This window comes from Cervus canadensis, chromosome 10 (genome assembly GCF_019320065.1).
Source record: "Cervus canadensis isolate Bull #8, Minnesota chromosome 10, ASM1932006v1, whole genome shotgun sequence".
NCBI lineage: Eukaryota > Metazoa > Chordata > Mammalia > Artiodactyla > Cervidae > Cervus > Cervus canadensis.
Window position 1 is genome coordinate 9,202,473 of NC_057395.1, and position 19,456 is coordinate 9,221,928.

The 19,456-nt window shown below is 41.0% G+C and overlaps 1 protein-coding gene across 5 annotated transcripts in view; it reads right to left on the reverse strand.

Annotated features, from left to right (window-relative positions):
* The window catches only part of LOC122447860 (ankyrin repeat domain-containing protein 26-like), a 578,892-nt gene that overhangs the window by 477,651 nt on the left and 81,785 nt on the right, over positions 1–19,456 (reverse strand). The gene's annotated exons all lie outside the window — the stretch shown is intronic.

Here is a 19,456-nt window from a genome sequence, read left to right on the forward strand (position 1 = left end):
CTTACTATATTTAACTTTAAACATGGATTCATAAGTCTTTCCTCATGGAGAAATAAGATTTGCCTTAGTTTTTGCCTTTGCAATGAATTAACTTTTTAAAAAAATTTTTATTTTTAATTAGAGGATAATTACTTTACAATATTGTGATGGTTTCTGCCATACCTTGACTTGAATTGGCCATAGGAATGCATATGTCCCCTCCCTCTTGACCCTCCCTCCCACCTCCCTCCCCGTTCCACCCCTCTAGGTTGTCACAAAGTACCAGCTTTGGGTTCCCTGCATCATACAGCAAATTCCAAAAAGACACATGTATCCCAGTGCTCACTGCAGCACTATTTATAATAGCTAGGACATGGAAGTAACCTAGATGTCCATTAACAGATGAATGGATAGGAAGCTGTATATTATTCAGCTATAAAAAGGAATGCATTTGAATTGGTTTTAATTGACTTTAATTTACTTTTGGAAACAGTGTTAAAATGAGAGAAAAGTTCCAAGCGCCAGACAGACATTTTCACAAAATTCCCCTATCTCCCATATATCCTAAAGTACCATTTATATTTCTCAAATGTTTTTTGTTATAAGTGCCCCTCCTTCCCCAAGTCACCTGTTTTTCAGAAGATGCCTTTTTGTCCTACTCCCTGTCATTTTTTTTTTTTTTTCCATTTATTTTTATTAGTTGGAGGCTAATTACTTCACAACATTTCAGTGGGTTTTGTCATACATTGATATGAATCAGCCATGGAGTTACATGTATTCCCCATCCCGATCCCCCCTCCCGCCTCCCACTCCACCCAATTCCTCTGGGTCTTCCCAGTGCACCAGGCCCGAGCACTTGTCTCATGCATCCCACCTGGGCTGGTGATCTGTTTTACCATAGATAATATTCATGCTGTTCTCTCGAAACATCCCACCCTCGCCTTCTCCCACAGAATCCAAAAGTCTGTTCTGTACATCTGTGTCTCTTTTTCTGTTTTGCGTATAGGGTTATCATTACCATCTTTCTAAATTCCATATATATGTGTTAGTATGCTGTAATGGTCTTTATCTTTCTGCTTACTTCACTCTGTATAATGGGCTCCAGTTTCATCCATCTCATTAGAACTGATTCAAATGAATTCTTTTTAACGGCTGAGTAATATTCCATGGTGTATATGTACCACAGCTTCCTTATCCATTCGTCTGCTGATGGGCATCTAGGTTGCTTCCATGTCCTGGCTATTATAAACAGTGCTGCGATAAACACTGGGGTGCACGTGTCTCTTTCAGAGCTGGTTTCCTCAGTGTGTATGCCCAGAAGTGGGATTGCTGGGTCATACGGCAGTGCTATTTCCAGTTTTTTAAGAAATCTCCACACTGTTCTCCATAGTGGCTGTACTAGTTTGCATTCCCACCAACAGTGTAAGAGGGTTCCCTTTTCTCCACACCCTCTCCAGCATTTATTGCTTGTAGACCTTTTGGATAGCAGCCATCCTGACTGGAGTGTAATGGTACCTCATTGTGGTTTTGATTTGCATTTCTCTGATAATGAGTGATGTGGAGCATCTTTTCATGTGTTTGTTAGCCGTCTGTATGTCGTCTTCGGAGAAATGTCTGCTTAGTTCTTTGGCCCATTTTTTGTTTTGGTCATTTATTTTTCTGGAATTGAGCTTCAGGAGTTGCTTGTATATTTTTGAGATTAGTCCTTTGTCTGTTGCTTCATTTGCTATTATTTTCTCCCAATCTGAGGGCTGTCTTTTCACCTTACTTATAGTTTCCTTTGTTCCCTGTCATTTATTAAGTAGTATATCAACTCCCAGTTGTATATCAACTCCCTTCAAGTCACATTTCTTTGTGAACCTCTGCATGTTGTTGTTATAGTTCCGTTGCTCAGTCATGTCCATCTCTTTGCAACCCCATGGACTGCAACATGCCAGGGTTTCCTGTCCTTCACCATCTCCCGGAGTTTGCTCAAACTCACTGTCCATTTAGTCGAAGATGCCATATAACTATCTCATCCTCTGTCGCCCCCTTCTCCTCTGGCCGCAATCTTTCGCAGCATCAGGGCCTTTTCCTGTAAGTCAGCTCTTCCCATTAAGTGGCCAAAATTTGGAGCTTCAGCATCAGTCCTTCCAATGAATATTTAGGGTTGATTTCTTTTAGGATTGACTGGTTCGTTCTTGCAGTCCAAGGGACTCTCAAGAGTCTTCTCCAGCACCACAGTTTGAAAGCACCAATTCTTTAGCACTCAGCCTTGTTTATGGTCCAACTCTCACATGTGTACATCATTCCTGGAAAGCTATGTAAATGTTTTTTCTCATGGTTATCTGCTTTTGTCAATTTAACTGGCAGACTCCCAATAGCTGAACCTCAGAGGGTGGAGAAAGTTTTTCCCTCCCCAACAATTCCAAGAGCTGACATGTTAATAATGCTCCCTTAATCCTTGATCCCCTTGTCTTTCTGTCCTCTCAGATATCTGACTTGGGAGAACTCCAGTTTCATATGAGACTGATGATCCTTCTCCCCTGTTACCCTCTCCAAGGGTCTCCGTGCAGGGATCCTGCTGCTAAGTCGCTTCAGTCGTGTCCGACTCTGTGCGACTCCATAGATGGCAGCCCACCAGGCTCTCCCGTCCCTGGGATTCTCCAGGCAAGAACACTGGAGTGGGTTGCCATTTCCTTCTCCAATGCATGAACGTGAAAAGTGAAAGTGAGGTCGCTTAGTTGTGTCCGACTCTTAGCGACCCCATGGACTGAAGCCTACCAGGCACCTCCATCCATGAGATTTTCCAGGCAAGAGTACTGGAGTCAGTTGCCATTGCCTTCTCCGAGTGATCCTGCTACTTTTATTTAATTTGTATCTTCTGATGATTTCAAATCTCCTTTCTATAAACTTCTCACCCTGGTCTTCCCCTCTCACTTGTACCAGACAATCTTAGGTCCCAGAACAAACTTCTCGAAAGGTTTGCCTGTATCTCTAGCAACTCTAGACTGTCTTCCCTCTCTTTCCCTCAAAACTGCTCCCAAGTCACTGATGATTTCCGCGTCACTGAATCAAAGCCACACCTTTCCAGTCCTTGTGTGTCTGAATTTCTCCTTCCTCTTGGCGTTCACTGTCACTCACCTCTTTGAGACACTCTTGCTTTTGGCTGGGCTCTCAGTATTCGTTCCTTTTATCCTGAAGGCACGGACAGGTTATTGCAATCAGAGACATAGTCCTTATTAAATATCTCACGGTAAACATACAGGTGTTGCCCCCTCGCTCAGGACCGCACCTGGGGCCGTGTGTTGAGAGCAGGTCAGTTGTTCCACACCAGCAGGTGCAGGACGGTAGGAAACTTTGTCTCTGCTGCTTGAGAAGGGCTTTCTCCTCTCCTGGGAAGGATCTCCTCCTTACTCTGGCATTTGATATGTAAGTAAAGCTGGTACCCACCCCCAAAGGGTCCTTCTGCCCAATGTTTCTCCGCCAATGGAGTGAGTTGTGTTGAGAAGCAAAGGAAATGAGAAGTGGAGCACCCACTGTACAGTCCACGCTCTCCAATAGGCCATGGGTGGGGCTGCTCCATAGGGCTCTCACCAGCGGGGGATTAGGTAGAGTTGGCGGGGTTCTGGGGAGCAGAGACAGGCACAGCTGCTCCAGGTAATGGGGCTCACAGGGCTCATTGCCATCTTGCATTAAGGTGTCCAGAGCAGCATCTCTGCACACAGCCCCCCACCCCAAGCAGGAGCATCGGCCAAGCTGGTTCACACCAGGAACTGGGGTTTGAAGAGCCGGAAGCAAGGCCTCTGCAGGAAACACCCAGTGAGCAAGAGAAATCAGACTAAGCACAAGGGAAAGGAGGTTAATATTTTTATTCCTAATATTGTTTTTTGGTTTGTTTGTTTTTTTAACCTGGTAACTGTTTATGGGCTTTGCTGGTAACAAAATCTCTCCAGGAGCCTGATCTGGAGTCTCCAAGGTTCTGGGCCTCATCCCTTCTTGAAATATAAATTCTTGGGGAGACGGAGCACCTTCGGGGGACCTACTCTGGGCTGTAGGTCTCCCCTGCTCCTTGGGGAGATGAGACTATGAATTCTTTCAGGTTGGAGCTATTAACTAGATGAATGGCTGCAGATGTCTGCACTGAAGAGTCTCAGAAGATCTGGGCTTTTTACAAAACCGCTGAGAAATCCCAGGGAAGTTTATTTCCCCACAATTTCCCCTGTTGTTCCTAGAAGAGTTCTAGGCCCAACAGCAGCCACTGTAACCAGTGCAAGGAAACTTGAAGTTGATGGGCACCAAATCCTTTTGGCTTGTCTTGGGCAACATTTAATCAGCAAGACCCGGACTGAGCAAAAGAAATTGGTCTCAGCTGAACTCCCCCAAGTCTTAGATTCAGGAATCTAAGCAAGTCCCCCAAAATTTTAGGGACTATTTTGGGAAGCAAGGTGGCTTCCTCCTTGGGTTTCCATATTAACCTTTTCTACCTGATCCAGGGTATTGTAGGGAAGCAAAATTTGTCACCCCAAAATGTGTCTCTTTGGCAAGAGAATGATTTTAGGCAGAATATTTTTAAGAAACAAAAAAGACTCAAAGTCTTTTAACTGCCTCCTTAAATGTTGAATATTTTAGACAAAGGGCCTGGCCCAGGAAGACAGCTACAACCAGAGATACTGAGAAAATATGTGGGCCAGGTGTGGTCACGGGAACTACAGATATTTACAGAGTTCCAAACACTTGCTTTTCCATCTCCACATGAATCACCTTCCTCCACATTCTAGTCCCAAACCACCACCCACAACATCCTCCTTTGTTTCTAGCTGAAGATGGCATTTAAGGTGAGGGTTTCAACCATTCTGGTGAGTTACTCAGGTTTTCTGGTTCTCACCCATGTATACAGAAGTATACATGCTGTTAAGCTTTTGTTTGCTTTTCTCCTGTTAATCTGGCTCACGTTAAGTTGCTTCTTAACCAGCCAGATGAACCTAGAAGGATAAAGTTTTTGTCCTCCCCCCCAGGACACACCTGAGTACAGGTAGTTATGCTCATTACAACTGGCATAGACCTTGCCTCGTCTGCAAGGAAGAGATCTCTGGTAAACTGTTATCTATACAGCAGCACCAGCCAGTGAGCTGACACTCACTTGAAGGCCTTAGACATAGGTAGGGTCATCGTGTTACCAAGTCCTATTGCTTCCTACAAGATGGGCCGATAAATCAAGAGATGAGTTGTTGGGGCAAGGAATAGCAATTTTGTTTGGAAAGCTGGTAGATCAAGATAATGGTGGACTCATGTCCCCAAGAACCATCTTGCCTGAGTTAGAATTCAGGCTTGGGTTACACTAAAAGGAGAAAGAGTAGAGTCAAACCTTTCCTGGTTCACATCAGCCTCTGAAGGGAATGTGTTAATTTCTTTCCTGCAGTCATTGACAGGTGGGCTTGGTCAGGTTGTTTCCTGGAAGGTAAACACAGGTATTTCAGCTAAATGCTCATTTTGTGGGAGGCAGGGCTCCCAGCAATGAGCCACTATGTATAATATAAGCATAAAGGCAACATCCCTTTAGTGCTGAACTTGTAATAGAATACAAAAGGGTCTTCCCTATTACAGTTGTTCACTTCAGCAGAAGTCAGGAACAGATTTCATACTGCCTTTTGTGAAACAAAAACCATGGAGTCGGTAACGTTCCCTAATTTGAGCAAACTCCGTAAGATAGTGAAGGACAGGAAAGCCTGGCGTGCTGCAGTTCATGGGGTTGCAAAGAGTTGAACATGACTTAGCCACTCAACAACAATAATGCTCCCTAAAGAGCTCTCTGAAACAGAGCCAGGAGACCATTAACGGGTGTGACATAGGCATGTCTCAGCCTGCATGGAATCTGACCTTCCGATCATTTATTGTCCTAATGAAGTCCTCCAGAACATCTGCCAAAAACTCAAGCTACTTCTTGGACCACCCCTGCCCTAAATAACTTGTGATTCCCTAAGGATAAATATTTCCTGGCTTGTATCAGAGTCGCTCACAGTCTCACGAGGCAATTTTTGACAACCTGTGGCCTTTTGTCTTCATAAACATAAACCCCTGACTCTTTTTTGGAACACTCTTTCAGTTTAACCTGAATCTCTGTTTCCCGAATTTCTTTTTTTTTTCTTCCAGTTTTACTGAGATGTAATTAACATGCAGCAGTGTATAAGTTTAAGGTGTAGAGCATAATGATTTGACTTATAAGATGATTACCACAATGTATTTTACTGTAATTATAAACATAACTATATTCCTGCTGCCTGGATATAGTGAAACATAACTAGAGCCACACTGCTGGAATACTGTAGAATTTTTAAGGTTCTCCAGAGGGGGAGTAAATATAGTAGGGGATTAGCTATTTATCTATCCATCTGTCAGGAGACCTGAAATCTGTAGAGTGAGCCAGCAGACGAGATTCAGGGAAGAGTTGATGTTGCAGTCTTGAATCTGAATCCCCAGAACAATGGTCTGGAAACTCAGCCAGGGTTTCTATGCTTCAGACTTGAATTCCTTCCACTTTTAGGTTGTTGTTCAGTCGCTAAGTTGTGTTCCACTCTTTGCGACCCCATGGACTGCAGTCTTCAGGGCTCCTCTGTCCTCCACTTTTGGAGTTATCTCAAATTCATGTCCATTGAGTCGGTGATGCCATCCAAGCATCTCATCCTCTGCTGCCCCTTTCTCCTCCTGCCTTCAATCCTTCCCAGCATCAGGGTCTTTTCTGAGAAATCACTCTTTGCATCAGGTGGCCCAAATATTGGAGCTTCAGCTTCAGTATCAGTCCTTCCAATGAATATTCAGGGTTGATTTCCTTTTGGATTGACTGGTTTGCTCTCCTTGCAGTCCAAAGGACTCTCAAGAGTCTTCTATAGCACCACAATTTGAAAGCATCCTTCCACTTTGAGGAACCTCAGTCTTTGGGCTTGCAGCCTTCAGCTGATTGGATGAGGCCCATGGACATTATGGAGGGTAATCACTTTTATTCAAAATTACTGCCTTAAATACTAATCACACCTAAAATATACCTTCACAAAAACATCTAAGCTGACTGGAAAAAATGAATGCATTTCTTGGTAAACTAGAATAAAGAAAAATATGTGGCTTAGGTTTCATAAGGACAAAAATAATTTTTTAAAAACAACTTATATTATTGGAGTATAGCCAATGAACAATGTGGTGATAGTTTCAGGAGCACAACAGAGTGACTCAGCCACACATATACATGTATCCATTCTCCCCTAAATTCAGGGAAGGGTTTTTAAAGGCACCGTTCTGGGTGAGGGTTTCAGATGCCTGATAGCTGGTGTACATCCTTCTGGATTGGCTGGTGGTGAGCTAAGTGGGTGTTTTTAGGAGTTAGTATCATCAACCATTGGGTTTCAACTGGTCTGGGGTCTACATAGGTGTAGTCAGCATGCGGTTAACTTCTTCCACCTGGTGGGGGTTTCAGTATCTGCAGCAGAACTCCAGGATATGGCTCAGAATGTTATCTACAGCCTTGAGGAGGAGTTGACTTTGCTATTTTAACTATTGTTATTTTGTCTTGGACTGTTTTCATTTCTTTCAGCATTTTCTCACTTCTCTGATTACGTTTGCTCTTTGGGACTTGGGCAAAGCCTCAGAGGCTGAAGCTTTTCTACAAACAAGAGGCAGGTGCCATGGGGAGGTGTTCACAGTGTTCTGCTCCATTTCCATTAGTTTTTCTTTTTAGTGTGTCCTCCTTTGTTTTAAACAGATTCAAGAGGCGGAGGGAATGTTCCTAGTTAGGAGTTTTTCATTCGTTACCCACCTAGTGTGAAAAGTCCAGAAAAACCCATCTTCTTAAAATACTCTGTGTGTCCTATCTCCCCCTCCCCCTCAGCTGTTCAATGAGTATCATGTCCTTCAAAAGCTGCACACCCAAAACCAACCAAGTCCAGAGTCTAGTCTCTGTGCTGGATGCTAGAGATTCGAAAACCAACAAAATGTGGCTTCTTCTCTTTCGTGGGTTGTTACTGGTTGTCATTGGGTCCCTCAATGCTCATGACCCATTGGACTGAATAAAGGTACTTTAGAAAACTGCAAATTTAATGGAAAGAAGTCATAGGAATGACCCCTTAGCATCTGAGATATTTATTAGGAGTTGGAGAGATTTGTTCTAAAGAGATATAAGGCCTTGTTCCAGCAGGAAACAATTTTTTAAAAATTTCATTGAAGTATGACGCACAGTGTTGTGTTAGTTTCAGGTTATATATGAATCAGTTATATATGAATATATATATATATATCTCCATTCTCTATCTCAATAGGTCCTTGTTGGTTATCTGTTTTATGTATTGTTGTTGTCGTTGAGGGGCTCAGTCTTCTCCAAGTCTTTGTGACCCCATGGACTGCAGCACACCAGGCTTCCCTGTCCTTCACCATCTCCCAGAGCTTGCTCAAACCCGTGTCCATTGAGTTGATGATGCCATCCAACCATCTAGTCCTCTGTCATCCCCTTCTCCTCCTGAATCAGTTCAGTTCAGTTCAGTCATTCAGTCATGTCTGACTCTTTGCGACCCCATGGACTGCAGCAAGCCAGGCTTCCCTGTCCATCACTAACTCCTGGAGCTTGCTCAAACTCATGTCCATCGAGTCGGTGATGTCATCCAACCATCTCTTTCTGAAGTCCCCTTCTCCTCCTGCCGTCAATCTTTCCCAGCATCAGGGCCTTTTCCAGTGAGTCAGTTCTTCACATTAGGTGGCCAAAGTATTGGTATTTCAGCTTCAGCATCAGTCCTTTCAATGAATATTCAGGACTGATTTCCTCTCAGATTGACTAGTTTGATCTCCTTGCAGTCCAAGGGACTCTCAAGAGTCTTCTCTTTTGAACATCACAGTTCAAAAGCATCAATTCTTCAGCTCTCAGCTCTTCTTTATGGTCCAACTCTCACATCCATACATGACTACTGCAAAAACCATGGCTTTGACTAAATAGGACTGCTTTGGTATTACTTAACTACCAACACTATTTCATTTTTTTGTTTCTTAGAATTTTTCATTTTTCATTGGGGTACAGCTGATTAACAATGTTGTGATAGTTTCAGGTGAACAGTAAAGAGACTCAGCTATAGATATACATGTATCCATTCTCCCCCTTGGAAAAGACTCTTTTTTTTTTTGGAAAAGACTCTTGAGAATCTCTTGGACAGTCAGGAGATCAAACCAGTCAATCCTAAAGGAAATCAACCCATAATATTCATTGGAAGGACTGACACTGAAGCTCCAATACTTTGGCCACCTGATGTGAAGAGCTGACTCATTGGAAAAGACCCTGATGCTGGGAAAGAATGAAGGCAGGAGGAGCAGGCGATGACAGAGAATGAGATGGTTGCGTGGCATCACTGACTCAATGGACATGAGTTTAAGCAAGCTCTGGGAGATGGTGAAGGGTAGGGAAGCCTGGCATGCTGCAGTCCATGGGGTCACACAGAGTTGGACAGGACTGAGCAACTAAACAACAATTCTCCCCCAAACCCCTCTCCTATCCAGGCTGTCACATAACATTGAACAGACTTCCTTGTGCTATACAGTAGGTCCTTGTTGGGATAGCTAGTGAGTTTGAGACAGTCATGTACACACTGCTGTATTTTTAATGTTTTGTTTTCTTAGTTTTGGTAATGTAGTAATGAGAGTGAACAAAAAAATCAAAAAGGAGAAATCCAGGTACATGAAGGCTGGAATCTTGAAGAAGTGCTTCACAGAGGGAATGAATCCAGGGTAGAAGGGACATGAGAAAGCCAGTAAGGTGAGAACAGGCAAAATGTCTTGTTGTAACTGCCCTTCCTAAGCACACAGTCAAATGAGACTTGCTCTTCTGATGGTTGTTTAGGGAGGCTGTTTCTTTATCCCCAGAACTGTTTTTTAAAAGGTAATATGTCTCCACTATCTTTAGACCAACTTACTAGCAGCAGAATGTCTTGGGCTCAGTCACAGCCAAAGCCCAAACCTCAAAACGTAAGCAGGCGTATTCCCCCATGCCAGTGGGCAAGATGCGCTTTATTTAGCTGTATATCTTTCTGATGCTCTTCTTGTTTATGTAAGATCAGGAATCCCTTGTGGATTCATTCAGGAACTTTATTATGGTATGAATTTTCAGGTGTTCAAATGTCTAAGGAGGTGGACCGTTAGTACTGAAGATTGTGTGCATCTTTACAAAATTCTCTTAATGGAAAAATTTCAATTCCCTGGAAGACCATAAAAGACACCTGCAACAGTTCTTTGCTCAAAGACATAAAAAGTTTTGGGAAGATGGAATTATGAAGCTGCCTGAGAAAAACGGCAGAAGGTACTGGAACAAAACTGTGAATACACTGTTCAATAAAGTTCTTGGTGAAAATGAAAAGTGTGTCTTTTATTTTTACTTAAAAACCAGTGGAACTTGCTGGCCAACCCAATACATATACAATCACCGTCATACGTGGTCAGAGTACACAAAGAACCATCTGAATCAAACACTAGGAAAATCTGGCGCAGGGGGTGGAACTCGAGTCTGACTTGGAGAGCCTGTGGAGGCCGACGGTGGAGGAGACCAGTCACTAGAGGACAGAGGGTGGAAAGGTACAACTGACAGGGCGCACACGGGGTTGGAGGGTGCACCCGGGTACACAGCAGGCTTCATTTTGGAGAGAAGTAGAAATAAACAGGGGTGGGGGAGGTTTAGGAGAATTTTAGACTAGATTCTATCAGGAACTAAACAATCCTTAAGCACTGATACTTCATGATGCCATGTTGTTCTAAGGATATTACGAATCAAGGAGTAAGGAAAAGAATGGCCAGGAAAAGGCAGCTCATAGGTGGAGAAACATGTCCAAAAGCTAATAAATTAAACAAAATATGAAGAATCAGGCCAAAACAAAGGTAAAAGAAACGATTAGAATAAACTAGACATGGCAACCCACTCCAGTACTCTTGCCTGGAGAATCCCATGGACAGAGGAGCCTGGCAGGCTACAGTCCGTGGGGTCGCAAGAGTCAGACACGACTTAGCGACTAAACCACCACCACCAGACAAATCACAAAAATTTTATAGAAAAGTGAATTAATTCATTCAATAAACATGAAATGTCTACTAACAGTCAGCCAATGAGGATACAATGATGAATTAGATAGAAACAGTCTTATCCCTCAATGATCTTAGAATCTCGGAGAAGCTTCTTGAGTTGAGATTAAAAAGGCAGGTGAGGTCTTGGTTGATGAGGAGAAGGGTAGTGATAAAGACAGCTGCAGAGTAAGGGACGGTAGGTGGTGCTGGCCGCTGGCAGTGTAGGACAAGAGCCTGAAGGCAAGAGGGCAGTCGAGGAAGTTCAAGCACAGGTGGGCAGAGTGGAGAGAGTTCAGAGAGAAGAGTGGAAGGTTAATAAATGATGGGGTTTGGGAAATATCATGGCTACAGGGTGCGAGAAGGAAGAGGAGTCCTGAAAAGGAGGCAGGAAGGCCATGCAGAGGCTGGTGTGGGATTCAGCAGCAGACCAAAAACTTCTTTCTTTTCCATTCCAACAAAACGCACTTTAATAAGCTTTGTAAAATTCAAACAAGACACGAACTTTCAAACAATCTGCTAGTTCAAGACACAGCTCACAACTTAACCTCTTTTACGAATTTTTTCTTGCCTACCCTCCTCGGGACCTCTCAGCCCTGACGTTCCCATTGTCCTGCATTTCCTACAGCTTTATCCAAGCAGAACCTCTTTACTACATTATCTAGTGAGAACCCTGCATGTGCCAGGTACTGTCTCGAGGCAAGGAGCATAAGACCACGTGGTCTGGCGTGGCCCAGTGCTGACACACACAGGAAGTGACGGTGCGGTGCTTCACAACGAAGGGAGGATGGAGTTTGAGGTGCCTAGCACAGCCCAGAGGGTGAGGGGAGGACAGGGCGGCAGTTTTCTGTTGGAGGTGATACCAAAACTCCCTCTCCACTGTTCACCCGGATGAAGTCCCTGTTCTCACGGCTTAGGGGCAGACAGTTCCATTCCCAAGGGAGAGATTTTCTCAGAGAAACTAGGTATTACACGACATTTATATGACCCTTCAGTTACAGCAGGGGTTAAATGGCTGGTATAAACTGGTCCACGAATCTAACTACATATAAAATATTGTCTGGGAAAATACTTGTAAAATGACAAATTTTAAAATATAAGTAAGCCAGTTCTAAGCTGGAGACCACTTATACATGGGTGAGGTGGTATTAACAAATTTAATTTTTGAAATACCCTTCTCCTCCTCCCCGACATTTAAGTGTCTACTCTACCCTTGAGAATTTGTCATCTTCAAACCAAATACGTTTCTTAGGTTGTAACATCACATGCAAATCATTTACATTTTGAAAGTATTATACTATAATCATGGAACATTAAAAAACACCAATCACAACAACCTAACAGATTAATAAAATAATTCTTGGAGAAGGCAAACAAGTGTAATATGCTTTATGGTAGATTGTTGATGGTTATTTCGGGACCTCATAACTGTCCCAAAGGCACAGAAAGCTGATTGAGGGCCTTGTCCATACCGACCTAAAGGCAAAAGCATGTTGGCACAGACATCAGGGCCAGGGTTAACAGTGAAGCCTGTGCTTAATGATCAAAGCAGTATGAAACTTAGGTTATTCTTTCTGTACAATTATATGCTGCTAGTAACTACATAACAAAAATGTTATTTGGCCATAAATATTGCTCCTTGAATGTGAAAAACCTGTTGATATATAAGCACTATAAAAATAAGGAAAGTCATAAGAAATCAAAAATTCCTATGCACAATTTGCCTTTGGGATGCAATTTTAAATGACTTAAAAAACTAACAGGAAAAATAGCTATCTCTGTTGTTTATGATATTCAACCAGCTGATATGAAAGTCTGATGGACTACATCTCTCCTAAGCATTATTACAACCCTTCAGAAAAATCCAAATTAAATAGGATGGAAATAAAATTTTCAGGGTCTCTAATCCTACTGGAACATTTATCTTAGTGGTGTATTTCCCAAAAGCAAATATGGCTCATTATTCTCAATGTTTCTTGAAATTCCCATAGAGATGGCTATTTTCCATACCTCTTTTGACAAACAGACTTAAAAACAAAATATGAACAAGACTTTCACAAGTATGAAAACTCAAGTGTTTCTAAACAACTTTTCCAAGTAATTGATATGCTTCTTTTTTTTTTTCATTTATTTTTATTATTTGGAGGCTAATTACTTTACAAACGAATCAGCCATGGAGTGTTACAGGTATTTCTTACAAACAATTCCTATATTTGTATAACATGTATAAAAATAGGCTTCTTTTTTTTTTTTTTTAAGTCTCCAAAATCAGATAATTTTTTTTTCTTTCTTTTTTTTTTTAATTTTTTTATTAGTTGGAGGCTAATTACTTCACAACATTTCAGTGGGTTTTGTCATACATTGATATGAATCAGCCATAGATTTACACTTATTCCCCATCCCGATCCCCCCTCCCATCTCCCTCTCCACCCGATTCCTCTGGGTCTTCCCAGTGCACCAGGCCCGAGCACTTGTCTCATGCATCCCACCTGGGCTGGTGATCTGTTTCACCATAGATAGTATACATGCTGTTCTTTTGAAACATCCCACCCTCACCTTCTCCCACAGAGTTCAAAAGTCTGTTCTGTATTTCTGTGTCTCTTTTTCTGTTTTGCATATAGGGTTATCGTTACCATCTTTCTAAATTCCATATATATGTGTTAGTATGCTGTAATGTTCTTTATCTTTCTGGCTTACTTCACTCTGTATAAGGGGCTCCAGTTTCATCCATCTCATTAGGACTGGTTCAAATGAATTCTTTTTAATGGCTGAGTAATATTCCATGGTGTATATGTACCACAGCTTCCTTATCCATTCATCTGCTGATGGGCATCTAGGTTGCTTCCATGTCCTGGCTATTATAAACAGTGCTGCGATGAACATTGGGGTGCACGTGTCTCTTTCAGATCTGGTTTCCTCAGTGTGTATGCCCAGAAGTGGGATTGCTGGGTCATATGGCAGTTCTATTTCCAGTTTTTTAAGGAATCTCCACACTGTTTTCCATAGTGGCTGTACTAGTTTGCATTCCCACCAACAGTGTAAGAGGGTTCCCTTTTCTCCACACCCTCTCCAGCATTTATTGCTTGTAGACTTTTGGATAGCAGCCATCCTGACTGGCGTGTAATGGTACCTCATTGTGGTTTTGATTTGCATTTCTCTAATAATGAGTGATGTTGAGCATCTTTTCATGTGTTTGTTAGCCATCTGTATGTCTTCTTTGGAGAAATGTCTGTTTAGTTCTTTGGCCCATTTTTTGATTGGGTCATTTATTTTTCTGGAATTGAGCTGCAGGAGTTGCTTGTATATTTTTGAGATTAATCCTTTGTCTGTTTCTTCATTTGCTATTATTTTCTCCCAATCTGAGGGCTGTCTTTTCACCTTACTTATAGTTTCCTTTGTAGTGCAAAAGCTTTTAAGTTTCATTAGGTCCCATTTGTTTATTTTTGCTTTTATTTCCAATATTCTGGGAGGTGGGTCATAGAGGATCTTGCTGTGATTTATGTCGGAGAGTGTTTTGCCTATGTTCTCCTCTAGGAGTTTTATAGTTTCTGGTCTTACATTTAGATCTTTAATCCATTTTGAGTTTATTTTTGTGTATGGTGTTAGAAAGTGTTCTAGTTTCATTCTTTTACAAGTGGTTGACCAGTTTTCCCAGCACCACTTGTTAAAGAGGTTGTCTTTTTTCCATTGTATATCCTTGCCTCCTTTGTCAAAGATAAGGTGTCCATAGGTTCGTGGATTTATCTCTGGGCTTTCTATTCTGTTCCATTGGTCTATATTTCTGTCTTTGTGCCAGTACCACACTGTCTTGATGACTGTGGCTTTGTAGTAGAGTCTGAAGTCAGGCAGGTTAATTCCTCCAGTTCCATTCTTCTTTTTCAAGATTACTTTGGCTATTCGAGGTTTTTTGTATTTCCATACAAATTGTGAAATTCTTTGGTCTAGTTCTGTGAAAAATACCGTTGGTAGCTTGATAGGGATTGCATTGAATCTATAGATTGCTTTGGGTAGAATAGCCATTTTGACAATATTGATTCTTCCAATCCATGAACACGGTATGTTTCTCCATCTGTTTGTGTCCTCTTTGATTTCTTTCATCAGTGTTTTATAGTTTTCTATGTATAGGTCTTTTGTTTCTTTAGGTAGATATACTCCTAAGTATTTTATTCTTTTTGTTGCAATGGTGAATGGTATTGTTTCCTTAATTTCTCTTTCTGTTTTTTCATTGTTAGTATATAGGAATGCAAGGGATTTCTGTGTGTTAATTTTATATCCTGCAACTTTACTATATTCATTGATTAGCTCTAGTAATTTTCTGGTAGAGTCTTTAGGGTTTTCTATGTAGAGGATCATGTCATCTGCAAACAGTGAGAGTTTCACTTCTTCTTTTCCTATCTGGATTCCTTTTACTTCTTTTTCTGCTCTGATTGCTGTGGCCAAAACTTCCAACACTATGTTGAATAGTAGTGGTGAGAGTGGGCACCCTTGTCTTGTTCCTGATTTCAGGGGAAATGCTTTCAATTTTTCACCATTGAGGGTGATGCTTGCTGTGGGTTTGTCATATATAGCTTTTATTATGTTGAGGTATGTTCCTTCTATTCCTGCTTTTTGGAGAGTTTTAATCATAAATGAGTGTTGAATTTTGTCAAAGGCTTTCTCTGCATCTATTGAGATAATCATATGGTTTTTATCTTTCAATTTGTTAATGTGGTGTATTACATTGATTGATTTGCGGATATTAAAGAATCCTTGCATTCCTGGGATAAAGCCCACTTGGTCATGGTGTATGATTTTTTTAATATGTTGTTGGATTCTGTTTGCTAGAATTTTGTTAAGGATTTTCGCATCTATGTTCGTCAGTGATATTGGCCTGTAGTTTTCTTTTTTTGTGGCATCTTTGTCAGGTTTTGGAATTAGGGTGATGGTGGACTCATAGAATGAGTTTGGAAGTTTACCTTCTTCTGCAATTTTCTGGAAGAGTTTGAGTAAGGTAGGTGTTAGCTCTTGTCTAAATTTTTGGTAGAATTCAGCTGTGAAGCCATCTGGTCCTGGGCTTTTGTTTGCTGGAAGATTTTTGATTACAGTTTCGATTTCCTTGCCTGTGATGGGTCTGTTAAGATCTTCTATTTCTTCCTGGTTCAGTTTTGGAAAGTTATACTTTTCTAAGAATTTGTCCATTTCATCCAAGTTGTCCATTTTATTGGCATAGAGCTGCTGGTAGTAGTCTCTTATGATCCTTTGTATTTCAGTGTTGTCTGTTGTGATCTCTCCATTTTCATTTCTAATTTTGTTAATTTGGTTCTTCTCTCTTTGTTTCTTAATGAGTCTTGCTAATGGTTTGTCAATTTTGTTTATTTTTTCAAAAAACCAGCTTTTAGCTTTGTTGATTTTTGCTATGGTCTCTTTAGTTTCTTTTGCATTTATTTCTGCCCTAATTTTTAAGATTTCTTTCCTTCTGCTAACCCTGGGGTTCTTCATTTCTTCCTTCTCTAATTGCTTTAGGTGTAGAGTTAGGTTATTTATTTGGCTTTTTTCTTGTTTCTTGATGTAAGCCTGTAATGCTATGAACCTTCCCCTTAGCACTGCTTTTACAGTGTCCCATAGGTTTTGGGTTGTTGTGTTTTCATTTTCATTCATTTCTATACATATTTTGATTTCTTTTTTGATTTCTTCTATGATTTGTTGGTTATTCAGAAGCGTGTTATTTAGCCTCCAGGTGTTTGAATTTTTAACAATTTTTTTCCTGTAATTGAGATCTAATCTTACTGCACTGTGGTCAGAAAAGATGACTGGAATGATTTCAATTTTTTTGAATTTTCCAAGACTAGATTTATGGCCCAGGATGTGATCTATTCTGGAGAAGGTTCCGTGTGCACTTGAGAAAAAGGTGAAGTTGATTGTTTTGGGGTGAAATGTCCTATAGATATCAATTAGGTCTAGCTGGTCCATTGTGTCATTTAAAGTTTGTGTTTCCTTGTTAATTTTCTGTTTGGTTGATCTATCCATAGTTGTGAGTGGGGTATTAAAGTCTCCCACTATTATTGTGTTACTATTAATTTCCTCTTTCATACTCGTTAGTGTTTGCCGTACATATTGCGGTGCTCCTATGTTGGGTGCATATATATTTATAATTGTTATATCTTCTTCTTGGATTGATCCTTTGATCATTATGTAGTGTCCTTCTTTGTCTCTTTTCCGAGCTTTTATTTGACAGTCTATTTTATCTGATATGAGTATTGCGACTCCTGCTTTCTTTTGGTCTCCATTTGCATGAAATATTTTTTTCCAGCCCTTCACTTTTAGTCTGTATGTGTCTCTTGTTTTGAGGTGGGTCTCTTGTAGACAGCATATATGGGGGTCTTGTTTTTGTATCCATTCAGCCAATCTTTGTCTTTTGGTTGGGGCATTCAACCCATTTACATTTAAGGTAATTATTGATAGGTGTGGTCCCGTTGCCATTTACTTTGTTGTTTTGGGTTCACGTTTACACAACCTTTCTGCATTTCCTGTCTAGAGAAGATCCTTTAGCATTTGTTGAAGAGCTGGTTTGGTGGTGCTGAATTCTCTCAGCTTTTGCTTATCTGGAAAGCTTTTGAGTTCTCCTTCATATCTGAATGAGATCCTTGCTGGATACAGTAATCTAGGTTGTAGGTTATTCTCTTTCATTACTTTCAGGACGTCCTGCCATTCCCTTCTGGCCTGGAGGGTTTCTATTGATAGGTCAGCTGTTATCCTTATGGGAATCCCTTTGTGTGTTATTTGTTGTTTCTCCCTTGCTGCTTTTAATATTTGTTCTTTGTGTTTGATCTTTGTTAATTTGATTAATATGTGTCTTGGGGTGTTTCACCTTGGGTTTATCCTGTTTGGGACTCTCTGGGTTTCTTGGACTTGGGTGGCTATTTCCTTCCCCATTTTAGGGAAGTTTTCAGCTATTATCTCCTCGAGTATTTTCTCATGGCCTTTCTTTTTGTCTTCTTCTTCTGGGACTCCTATGATTCGAATGTTGGGGCATTTCACATTGTCCCAGAGGTCCCTGAGGTTGTCCTCATTTCTTTTGATCCTTTTTTCTTTTTTCCTCTCTGTTTCATTTATTTCCACCATTTTATCTTCTACCTCACTTATCCTATCTTCTGCCTCTGTTATTCTACTCTTGGTTCCCTCCAAAGTGTTTTTGATCTCATTCATTGCATTGTTCATTTTTAATTGACTCTTTTTTATTTCTTCTAGGTCTTTATTAAACAATTCTTGTATCTTTTCAATCTTTGTCTCCAGGCTATTTATCTGTAACTCCATTTTGTTTTCAAGATTTTGGATCATTTTTATTATCATTATTCTAAATTCTTTTTCAGGTAGATTCCCTATCTCCTCCTCTTTTGTTTGACTTGGTGGGCATTTTCCATGTTCCTTTACCTGTTGGGTATTTCTTTGCCTTTTCATCTTGTTTAGATTGCTGTGTCTGGAGTGGACTTTCTGTATTCTGGAGGTCTGTGGTTCCTTTTTATTGTGGAGGATTTACCCAGTGGGTGGGGTTAGACGATTGGCTTGTCAAGGTTTCCCGGTTAGGGAAGCTTGCGTCAGTGTACTGGTGCGTGGAACTTGATTCCTTCTTTTTGGAGAGCAATGGAGTGCCCAGTAATGAGTTTTGAGATGGGTCTATGTGTTAGGTGTGACCTTGGGCAGCCTGTATGTTGACATTCGGGGCTATGTTCCTGTGTTGCTGGAGAATTTGCGTGGTATGTCTTGCTCTAAAACTTACTGGCTCTTGGGTGGTGGTTGGTTTCAGTGTAGGTATGGAGGCTTTTGGACGGTCACTTATTGCTTAAAGTTCCATGTAGTCAGGAGTTTTCTGGTGTTCTCAGGTTTTGGGCTTAAGTTTCCTGCCTCTGGATTTCAGTTTTATTCTTCCTGTAGTCTCAGGACTTCTCCAACTATACAGCACTGATAATAAAACTTCTAGGTTAATGGCGAAAAGACTCTCCCCCGTTAGGGACACCCAGAGAGGTTCACAGAGTTACATGAACAGGAGAAAAGGGAGGAGGGAGATAGAGATGAGCAGGAGGAGAAAAAGGGGGACTCAAGAGGAGAGAGACAGATCCACGCAGCTGTCTGTTCCCAGAGTGTTCTCCGTATCTCAGACACCTACAAGGATTCACAGAATTGGATTGGGAAGAGAAGGGGAAAGGAGGAAATAGAGGTGTTCTGAGGTAGAAAACAGAGAGTCAAGATTGGGAGAGAATAATCTTCGGTTTAAAGATAGGGCTTCTCTTTTTTTTTTTTTTTTTGTAAGGTTATAGTGTAGTGAAAATGAAAATGAAGAGTAGTAGAGGAGTACTAGAGGACTTTAAAAGAAATAAGAGAAAAAGAAAAATAGAAAATAAAAGAGAAAACGGAAAGGAAAAAAAAGAAGAAAAAAGAAAAAAAA